Source organism: Macrobrachium rosenbergii, chromosome 48, assembly GCF_040412425.1.
Source record: "Macrobrachium rosenbergii isolate ZJJX-2024 chromosome 48, ASM4041242v1, whole genome shotgun sequence".
Taxonomy (NCBI): Eukaryota; Metazoa; Arthropoda; class Malacostraca; order Decapoda; family Palaemonidae; genus Macrobrachium; species Macrobrachium rosenbergii.
The window spans coordinates 4,633,410-4,645,502 of NC_089788.1; the positions used below are offsets into that span (position 1 = coordinate 4,633,410).

Below are 12,093 nucleotides of genomic sequence, written 5' to 3' on the forward strand. Positions count from 1 at the left end.
CATCCAGACTATTCCATCCAACGTAAGTGAACTAACTCGTCTAACCACGATCTTTCTAGACCGTGCGTCTAACGTAGCTCGTCTACGTTGCCCTAAAATCGAAAACTGCAGTATCTGCAAAATTTTCGAAATTGAGATATGCCACCTATTGGGTTCGTGAAACACTAATACACAAAGTTACTGCAGTTTCAGAATGATTCTTCAATGCTTTCCACGAGCATTTAGGGAATCCCATTTGCAGTATCTGCAAAATGAGTAGTAAAGCAAATGAGTATCTACCATTTTCCTCAGTTTTGTATTTTCGCAGATACTGCAGTCTTCCATTTTAGGGTAGTATGCGTATGTATTCGTTGTTAACAAAGAGGTGATTCGAGGTTACACGTTAGACTAAATTTTTGGAGGTTGCTCTTCAGACCTTTCCAAGCTGAGGAAATGATACTCTGTACCTTCTCATACCTTAATTTACTACTCAAGCTTACTGCGTACTACTAAAATTATATTAAAAAAAAGGCCAAAACGAAAATAAGGCGGTAATTATACAGTATAGCTACTAAATAATGAATTTTTTTATACTATTTAATTGTGGCTTTAAAGCTGCTTTTGGAAGTGAGATTTTCGCCTATGATACACAACTGCCTAATTTACAAAAAGTTAGGCTTTAACAAGTAAGTGTCTGAGCATTTAGGGTGTGAAACGTTTTGAAAAATATTTCAAATGAGAGAGAGAGACTCATGAAGTGTTCCGTCGGGGAGTTTTTATTATTGACAATCCTGTCTGCCACGAGCAGTTATTCAGCCTAATAAAGCGATAACCAACCGTTAAATTAAGTATACCTTAGTTTAACCAGCACACTGAGCTGATTAACAGCTCTCCTGGGGCTGGCCCGAAGGATTAGACTTATTTTACATGGCTAAGAACCGATTGGTTACCATAGCAACCTGTAACAGATGCAAAACTATAATGGCAACAGAGAGAGAGAGAGAGAGAGAGAGAGAGAGAGAGAGAGAGAGAGAGAGAGAGAGAGAGAGAGAGAGAGGAGCACGGGTACTGCTACTAACATCGTCATTGTCAAGTTTTCATAAATCCGAAATGGACAGGTATAAAATTGTGTTCCTTATCGGATCGATAATGACAGGCAAAGGTATTGAAAATGTCTCAAATGTTTTACTGCTTTTGCCTCTACTATAATCTTTTATCATCCTGCAAATAAGAACAACGACGAGAAAAATTTAAATAGACATTTAATGATAAAGAGAAAATAAAAGGCATTTAATTTTAAAAAGATAAAGGTAATGTCAGTCAAGTCGAGGTTTTACCTACGAAACCATTCCGTCATTTAGCAATATTTCAAATTTATGTTTTCCCGGCAAAACAAATGCAAAATCGACCAGCCAGTTACCCAAGAGAGATAGAGAACTCGACAAAGAAACGAAGCGAGAATAGTCTTTGAATTTAATGAACGGCCAACGCGTGAAATCACCGGTAGGAAGGAACGCTGCCAAAGCACCGAATTAGACCTTGCTGACATAATCGGAAAACTCTAGCAAATTCCCAGAGCTTTGGGGACGGTGAGTTGAACCGTCATATGTCACTGCATGACATTTTTTTTTAGTTTTTGATTACTGAGAGCAGTTTTATTTAAGCATAAGTAACTGTCAATCTCGCAGTTTACTCAAAGCCAGTATTAGAATATTACCGGTCTCATGGTAACTGACTACACCAAGTGTGCTAGATTTTTCTCCAGCCACCTGGCTACGAAATCATGATCGGAGATTTCTGGCCCAGTGATTGCGTTGCTAACGTCTGAATGCGTAAGATGCTTCGAGAATTCTAGTGTGGCAACAACAGAACAAGCAGAACAAAATCAAACTGAATTAAAAGCATTCGTACTATGGCATTTGGGGAAGGTTCTGGGTGAAACGTCACAATGAGGTGACGGTATTAATTAATTTTAAGGTCATCGTGGCTGTAGATCACGACGAGCAGAGATTTACTAGGGTTTTTTTTTTTTTATAAATCTTAAAGGACGTGGCTTCGCCTTACTTACGGTGAAAGATCATGAATGAAATACAAGTAAACTCAAGAGCTACTATTGCACAGAAATATCTATATGTATATGTATGTGTGTGTGTGTGTGTGTGTGTGTGTATGTGTTGTGTGGTGAGGTGTGGTGTATTCGCTCATCTAGTACAAGCCAAACACTATCAAATAGCTTAGCAAGCTTCTAAACAGAACACGTACTTCCCATACCAGAGACAGTAAAAAGAAAGGGAAGGAGCAATATGTGCTGAATGAACATTTAAATGGATAAATAAAAACTAAACTTGGGAAAACAAAGATCAATGTATTTCAGTGCAAAGGTAATCAAATTCGCCAATGTGCAAGGCCATAGCACACAGCAAAAAAAAAAAAAAAGCTAATGACTTGATCCAGCTGGTTTCACCAAGATAAAAAAAAATGGCTGAAGGCATAGCAGTATCTTTATTCACTAGTAACGATCAACTTGCTGAAATTGGTCAGCCTATCAGCGAGGTAAGTCTGACACGACTTTGCTATGCCAGTCTGCAAAGAATCTATCGAGCACAACTGTCGATAAAGAAAACGATACGACATCTCCCCCTCACTAGAGCCCAGTTTATCATCCAAGGAAGGAAGTTTTATCAATAAGCGAACACTCGGCTACAATGGCCTGCAAAAAGCATACATTCCCAGGTTATCAGAGCTACTACCCCTAGCCACGTACATAAAAGGTTTCGATATAACAAAACTAATATATTGGATCTGAAATTCTGATATCTAAAAGAAACAGGAAGTCCGTAGTTCTGGACAAAGACGTAAAGTAATATCATATGATAATTACAGGTTGTTTTATTCGGCTAGGTTAAAGGCATTGGTGCCTTCAGGAACGATGCTTTTGCGATTCAGCATAATGAACAGCGAATATTTTATATGGAGAATCAATTAAGGCAATGTGAGCGATCGTGAGCAAATGGCCATGCACAAAACCCGTCAGAAGCTTAAAACGTCAAGTCTAGAGACAATATTTGACAAGTTCCTCAGAAGATGAAGGAAAAACAGGAGATTGTGTAACATGGATTTAGTACTGGGCAAGACTGCTGCCATCTTTCTGATGTCATTTTGAACCCAAGTATTTTGGAATCGGGTCTTGTGCATCCTATTCCAAGGGGTGTGGATGCTCTAAACACTTCCAAGCGCTGACCAAACCTTCCGTTTTGTTAAAAACTAAGAGTTTCTGAAATACTTTGTCTTTATCCTGACCCTTAATTAAGATTCTGACGGCACAATCCACTACTGATTTCTTAACCTACTTTGAAATTTTTTTTATCTAGCCTGGGGCTTTTGGCCGTGTCAGTGAACTGGCTACATTTCTCTGGGAGATAAATTTTATTTAGTCCAATGAATCTATATGTACTTATCCTAATTCACCCAAGTACTCGTGGTTTCTAATATCATTTGAGAATCTGATCAATCCACTGCTCTTATCAGTTGTTAGGTCTTATAAATAAAGCAGCAAGTCTTGGAAAAGTACTTCTACAAGAATAGGAAGTATCAGCAAAAATGGTGTAAACATCATATGCACAACTCAACAGATGTTTACAGGGTCACCCTCAGACGCTGATGTGGCCATTATTCTGAGCTGACTGGCTGTATGGGTGACTCTGCAATCTAGCTGCATAGTTTCTGTGACCTGCGCTTATCACGCATAAGAGACGGAGAATTGTGTGTTCTTAGGATATATTACATATAATATGGAAATTTCTGTCTGCTACGGGTTTTCCGAGTTTAATAAAGAATTTTGTCATAACAATTAGCCTAAGTCCATTCCAACCTTCAGGGGTTTTTTTCCCGCCAAGCTAAAGTTCCACCGTCTATTTCGCTTGTATTCCCGACGTGAGGAATTAGCCGAGTCATTGATGATTTTGGCAAATTGTAAAATTGCAAGCATCCACCATCTAAACTACAGCTTTGTAGTAATTCAGTAAACATTTCAGTTCAAATTGTAACAAAGGAGCAATTATTTTTATACCCCATGAATGTGGACAAAGGCAGTATTCTAGCGCAAGAATTAGTCATAAACTGAATATTAATAGAACACTAACCTTGTCAATCATGAGATTTTTGTAGCGTAAAGAAAGAACAGTTAACAGGGACTAAGGTGAAAACAAATAAAGTCACAGTAGTCTACCTTCATATTTATCGTGTAAGCAAATTGCAACATACTGTAATTTTGCATTTTTATTCGTGATTAGCGGCTTCATAGACTGCAGGATACCCACTTTGAAAATAGAAATTAAACCCAATCCCACCAAAAGACGAAAATGACATGGAAATATCAATCCTTAATTTTGATTATACATTATATACATATGGTATAAATATACCGTATAATTAGGCCAATGCCTTACGTCTTTTCGGAGAGGAATCATGAGCCCAACAATATTCAAAGCGAGGAAACCTCACGTGCTAAAATACTACACCACAAGAAGTGTAATATTCAACACTTAACAACATCGAAGCACCATAAAAATTAGTACATTTCGACGGCTGACATTTTTTTCTACAGAGACTGTCGAGTGGCCGAGGACGAACGCAAAACAGGTAACATCATGACACAACTTCCGGCCAATTCTCACGAAGGTTCTAGAAGTTTCCCGAAGAGCGTCGAAGCTCAGGCGGATGTCGGTTGCCGAGAGCGATTTTTGTTCCGTTATTTTCTCGCTTTCGAAAGAATGCTCGGAGAAGCGATGTATTAAAGGCCCATTATTATGTCCTTGTCGATGTTCCTTCATGTCCTGGGATACGCTTCCTGATGATTTTTTGAAGTTTTCTTTCTTCAGTCAGGAAGGACATTGTAGAGCGACGAGTACCAACATCATCTCTCCAATATTCTGAATAAAATATGATTCCTTATACAGATATGATTTACCGAAATTAATACCTTTATATAAATGCAATATAACAAATACAAAAGACTAATTAAAAAACCTAACGGTTCTAGAAATGAGCGTAACGAAATTTTCCACCAGGGTCTGTCTGGCAATGTTGGCATCGGGGGGCACGACCTGGGGTATTTAAATCTCAGCAGTGGCACGGCCACTCTCAGATACCGGTAAAGCACACTGCAAAGCAACGCAGCAACTGCCTCTAAGCACAAGGCACTCACTACCGAGACTTTTGGCCTCATAGGCAAGTTGAATCTTCTGAGAGTTTAAGTGTTCAGTGAACTTCATTCAAGGTAAGGCATTTTAAACCAAATGTTTTTCCATTACAGTTACCCCTTCCATATCAAGCATTTAAATAACTGTCCGCAAGGCTTTAACACACAACTGTAGCTATTAATATGCTGGTTTTAACGGTGCTTAAATGGTGAAAAAAAAAAAAATCCACTCATCCAAAGCGGGACACTTTTGGTGAAGCAAACGCGCCCGCGATCTCAAGGTATGGGAGAGCCGGCTGACGAGATTCGCTAATGAGAGACAATTAGAACCATTGACTGCTAAGAACACGTGTGTCTCAGACTGCTGTCACTTGTGAGCGTAGTTTTAATTTCATTTTCTTTTTCATTTTCTTACCAGGAGGAAATTCAGAATGCGATCGTGTGTATTTTAGGATGAACATTTTAAATCATTCTTGGCTTGAATTATACACGCGCCGAGGACGATAACACAGTGCTGTTTAATTTTTCTGATAAACATCTCTTCTCGAGGTCTACGATAATTTGAATAATTGGAATAATTATTATTAATGGTGAACACGGATTTAAAATGAAATTAAATACTTTGTAACATAGTAAGTTGTCGCCTGAACTTAATTTATACTTCAGCAATGGATGCAGAAGTCCTATTAATAGCATACTATCACTTCGTGGCCCTGCTAATTGCCTCACAAAACGAATGCATATGTTACTTAATAATAATTTTTGTTATCGAAACCGATGACTGTTTAAAATCGTGCCCAGTGCGTCATTATATCGTTGTATCTGTTTTTTTTTCTCTATTTCATAAATTTCAGGCTGATAAAATAATTGCAACATCGCAATATTAAAATCTATTAGCTGAAATTGAAAAGCTGTAAAAGTAGAATTTCGCATCTTTGAAAATTACTCTTGAAAGCAACAATTAAAATTTAAAAGAAACTAAATTTTAGAGTTAAATATCTGTAGATATAAGATACTCAGCCAGCTGTAAGAAGTGGTGGCGGGGGGGATAACTCGTTCTCGCCGTAGTATTCGGGAAAGAACACATGGCCCCCACGCTTCAATCTCGTGGTTATTTTCAGACAGCGCGCCGCAGACTTGGCGTAGTAACCCCCCCACAAACTTCCTTATGTCAACGTTCTAGAGGGATTTGCTTCCGTTTTCTATGATTCGCTTCTCGTCTAATTTTACCTTGATTTTGCTCTTCCATGCGTCGTGCTTAAATCGCAATATCTGTTAAATCATTTTACCATATATCTGTTGCTTATGCGTTATATCTTGACTATCTAAACCCATTTTGCCAAAGAATGCCAAACCATGCATCGATGAAATTTCCATCTGTATAATTTATACTGTGTAGGAATAAATTCATACGTTTTAACTAGAAATACATCGTGCTTACCCCATATAAAAAAATGGGAAAAAGCACGTTAAACGAAGAAGACGTTTTAACTAGAAATAATAAAACGTTTTAGCTAAAAATAATTAAATGCATGCAAGCATGAACGCCCACCCACATGGACGTTCTGGGTTTATATCTAGGACGCCCGTACCTCGCCCCACAAGCATAAATATAGCAGCACCCACACCGACAGGCCCCCGGGAGAGGCTGGCTGCCATATTTGAGCCTCGCCTTCCCCGCGACCCTTGCGCTCGCTAATGCTCTAATTCCATTTCTTCCTCCGAGAGGAAATATGGTTAGTCTCGTTACACCCAAGGCAGTTCATCCTTGTCACACTTACCAGGTGTTCTATTACTAACCTAGATTAACTCAGTTGACGCATGACTACTGTCACGTGTTATGTAACATGTAGTGGTTTCTCTGATACATCTGATTAACACTGCACTTGGCATGCCGTGAATGCAACCCCGGTTTTTGTTCATTTAAAACGTACTTCTTTTTCATTCGTTAATTTGATCCTGCACTTGAGAAAAAAATAGATGAATGACCAAGGAATTTATTGGCAAGTGAAACGGGGAAGCTTTTCAAGTAACGCAAATGCCTCAGGTTGCGTAAGGAGATCTGCCGAGGATATTCTCGTTCGGCAACCTAGCCTCATGGCGTTGGATCGGTCAAGGGAATCTGACTCAACTAGCTTTTGCGTTGTAACTTTTTTTTTTTTTTTAATTCATCCTCAGTTACCAATGATTCAGATATTTCTGAACTTTTCGTCTGCTTAAAGGCATAGCTTTCTTACGGAACCTAGAGGCCATTCTTTGATATATTTCATTGCATATAAAGTAAAAAATAAATAAATAAATAAAACGAAAAATCAGTTTATAAACTCTTGAATACAAAATCTAATGCACGATGCCCAGTGTGATAAACACTGATCTTAATTCAGAATGCTTTCACGGCACTGATAAATGAGAGGTCAAAGTTCGTGCTGTGTGTAAGTCTCACAAACCTCACTCTTACACCATCTGCTTTCTCAGATGCCCGAAGACATGAACGACGAGACCGAGACCTTCGCCTTCAGGCTGAGATTGCTCAGCTGATGTCCCTCATCATCAACACCTTCTACAGCAACAAAGAGATCTTCCTTCGTGAGCTCATCTCCAACTCCTCAGATGCCCTGGACAAAATCCGCTACGAATCCCTGACGGATCCTTCTAGACTGGAGAGTGGCAAGGACCTCCACATCAGGATCGAGGTCGACAAGAATGACAGGACGCTCACCATCATGGACAGTGGCATTGGCATGACGAAGGCCGATCTCGTCAACAACCTGGGTACCATTGCCAAGTCCGGTACAAAGGCTTTCATGGAAGCCCTGCAGGCGGGCGCCGATATCTCCATGATTGGCCAGTTCGGTGTCGGCTTCTACTCTGCTTACCTCGTTGCCGACAGAGTCGTGGTCACTTCCAAGCACAACGATGATGAACAGTACACTTGGGAGTCAGCCGCTGGTGGCTCTTTCACAATCAGGCCAGACAAAGGTAGGTCAATCTCTTCTTGGAAAATGCTGACTTGTAGCTGAGCAGCTGAGAAAATCTATAAAACCTTTCCACATAAGGGTTCATCAAATAAAAACTTGAGATTATGTATAATGAGTACATCATTAGTTCAAGATTCATGAAACACAGCCTTAATTGTTGTTGAGAATGTCTTAATTGTCATGTGATTCATATCCCCCCACCTCACCTCCTCTCTCTTCCTCAGGTCAACCACTGCAACGTGGTACAAAGATCACGCTTTACCTGAAGGAGGATCAAGTAGAGTATCTGGAGGAGCGTCGTATCAAGGAGGTGGTCAAGAAACACTCACAGTTCATTGGTTACCCCATCAGACTCCTAGTGGAGAAGGAAAGGGAAAAGGTAAGGAGGATGAGGCTATTACTTTATTCACTGCCTTTATCTCAACACCTCTAAACTCATCTGCCATGATAGAGAGTTCTTTATTCATTGCCTTTCAACACCTCTTAAAATCATGTCATGATACAGAGTTCTTTATTCATTGCCTTTCAACACCTCTAAACCCACCTTTCTTGATACAGAGTTCTTTATTCATTGCCTTTCAACACCTCTTAAAACCATCTGTCATGATACACAGTTCTTTATTCATTGCCTTTCAACACCTCTTAAAACCATCTGTCATGATACACAGTTCTTTGTTCATTGCCTTTCAACACCTCTTAAAACCATCTGTCATGATACAGAGTTCTTTGTTCATTGCCTTTCAACACCTCTAAAACCATCTTTCTTGATACAGATTTCTTTATTTATTGCCTTTCAGCACCTCTAAAATCATCTGTCATGATACAGAGTTCTTTATTCATTGCCTTTATCTCAACACCTCTTAAAACCATCTGTCTTGATACAGAGTTCTTGTTCGATAAATGTCAATGAAGAAAAGTACATCATCAGAAACATATCTGATAATCAATATTTTCTTTACTTTCCACACAACAGCAAGTACCAGATGATGAGGAGGAGGAGCAGAAGGAAGAAGAAGTCTCTAAGGTGACTGATGATAAACCAGTGGTAGAAGATGTTGGTGCTGATGAAGGTGCAGATGGTGTTGAGAAGGCAAAGAAAATGAAAACAATCAAAGTGAAGTATACTGAAGATGAAGAACTCAACAAAACCAAGCCACTCTGGACCAGGAACCCTGATGACATCTCTGAGGAAGAGTATGGTGAATTCTACAGGTCCCTCACAAATGACTGGGAAGATCACTTGGCCACAAAGCACTTCAGTGTTGAGGGTCAGCTCGAATTTCGTGCCCTCCTCTTCGTACCTCGCAGGGCACCTTTTGATCTGTTTGAAAACAGGAAACAAAAGAATAAGATTAAGCTCTATGTGCGTAGGGTCTTTATTATGGACAACTGTGAAGACCTCATCCCTGAGTACCTTAACTTCATCTGTGGTGTAGTTGATTCTGAGGATCTGCCTCTTAACATTTCTCGTGAGATGCTGCAGCAAAACAAGATCCTTAAGGTTATCCGCAAGAATTTGGTGAAGAAAGCCATGGAACTGTTCGAAGAGCTCATGGAAGACAAAGACTCCTACAAGAAGTTCTACGAAAACTTCTCAAAGAACATGAAACTTGGTATTCATGAAGACTCGACCAACCGTAAGAAACTGTCTGAACTTCTCCGCTTCTACACATCTGCCTCAGGAGATGAAATGAGCAGCCTCAAGGACTATGTCTCCCGCATGAAGGAAAACCAGAAGCAGATCTACTACATCACAGGCGAGAATAGGGATGCAGTCTCCAATTCAGCATTTGTAGAGAGGGTTAAGAAGGGAGGTTTCGAGGTCATCTACATGATTGACCCCATTGATGAATACTGCATCCAGCAGCTCAAGGAGTATGATGGCAAGCAACTGATCTCTGTCACTAAGGAAGGACTGGAGCTCCCAGAGGACGAAGAACAGAAGAAGAAGAGTGAGGAACAGAAAAAGAGACTAGAAAATCTATGCAAGGTAATTTTCACAGAACATTTTAAATCTTTTTCTTATAACAGCATCCTTATATTTCTGATACCTGTAATTCTAAGCATGCGAGTTTAGTCAAGATTATACTTTTCGTTTGGTTCATGCATAAACTTGTTGAGGGTAACTGAACTTTTACATTTTCAAATTACTACTTACTTTTCTATATGTGACACTCATTGTTAACCCTTTACTCTACCCAGGTGATGAAGGATATTCTAGACAAGCGCGTCGAGAAGGTCGTGGTGAGCAACAGGCTGGTGACATCCCCATGCTGCATTGTGACCTCTCAGTATGGCTGGACAGCCAACATGGAACGCATCATGAAAGCCCAGGCCCTTAGGGATGCATCCACCATGGGATACATGGCTGCCAAGAAGCACCTCGAGATCAACCCGGATCACACAATCATCGAAAACCTCCGACAGAAGGCAGACGCCGATAAGAATGACAAGTCTGTGAAAGATCTCGTCATGCTGCTCTTCGAGACAGCTCTCCTGGCCTCTGGCTTCAACCTGGAGGACCCCGGTGTTCACGCCGCGAGGATCTACAGAATGATTGGCTTGGGTCTCGGCATTGACGATGAAGACGTTGCCGGTATTCCAGACGACATCAGCCCCATGGACGACATGCCTCCTCTCGAGGGTGAGGACGAGGACATGTCCCGAATGGAGGAAGTCGACTAAGATGTACCTTCGAAAACTCAATCCTTTCAGTCATGAAACAACATACCAACTTGGTGCATGACATAAAAAATACATTTGGAAGGTATTTCTACACCATCAATCATATAATACTTATCATAAATATCATTCCTCGTGAAAATATACCAAATATATTTTTCTCGTAATTTATTGACGCTTTGTAAGTGTTCAGCTTTCATGCTCATCATACCCCCACCCCCCTTTTTTTTCTATCATCAAACATGTTAGTCCTGTGATATCTTTTCAAACATAAGGTTCAGTCCAAAAATGTTAGCACTGCCTTTGATAGGTAGTTGTTGTAGCTTTAAAAAAAATTGACTCATCTAATGTCATTATTGCATTTCACTATTCATGTTTTAACTTATGTTTTGTAAATAAAACATAAAGATCAACTAACGTGCATATATCATACCCTTATTTCTCTGAGAATGAAATGGTAATGAGAAATGTGGTTGAAAGTCAATAAATATTTGGGGAGGAAAACTCTTTCTCAGCTCAACAGCAGTGAAAGAAAAACTACTCTCCTTTAGCTCAACTGCAGTGATTAAAAAAAACAACTCTCGTTTACATCAAGCAAAGAATGGGGAGGAAAAACTCTCTGTCAGCTCAAAAGGACAGTGGGGGTAAAAAAAAACTCTTATTAAACTCAAAAGAACAATGAAGGAAAACTCTTATCAAGTTCAACAGAACAGAAGGGAGGAAAAACTCTCTGTCAGCTCAAAAGGACAGTGGGGGTAAAAAAAAAACTCTTATTAAACTCAAAAGAACAATGAAGAAAAACTCTTATCAAGCTCCACAGAACAGAAGGGAGGAAAAACTCTCCTTAAGCTTACATCACAGTGAGGCAGAAACTCTCCTTAAGCTCAACAGAATAATGGGAAGGAAACTCTCTCCCTAAGCTCAACAGCACAGTGCAGAAGACACTCCTTACACTCAACTGAACAACGTGGAGGAAAATCTCTCCCTAAGCTCAACAGCACAGTGAGGAAGAAATTCTCCTTAAGCTAAATAGCATAGTGCAGAAGACACTCTCCTTCAGCTCAGCATAACAATGAGGAGGAAATACTTTCCTTAAGCTCAACAGCACAATGAGAAGCAATTCTCCTTCAGCTCAACAGAACAATGGCAAGGTAAAAAAATTCCCCTTAAGCTCAACAGCACAGAGAAGCAATTCTCCTTCAGCTCAACAGAACAATGGGAAGGTAAAAAATTTCCCTCAAGCCCAAAAGCACA

General features: G+C 39.8%; 1 protein-coding gene and 1 pseudogene across 2 annotated transcripts in view; one reads left to right on the top strand and one right to left on the bottom strand.

The window, feature by feature from the left end:
* DNApol-epsilon58 (DNA polymerase epsilon subunit 2) overlaps positions 1 to 12,093 on the bottom strand; it is a 78,745-nt gene that overhangs the window by 19,384 nt on the left and 47,268 nt on the right. The gene's annotated exons all lie outside the window — the stretch shown is intronic.
* On the top strand, positions 7,655 to 11,252 carry LOC136831198 (heat shock protein HSP 90-alpha-like; annotated as a pseudogene).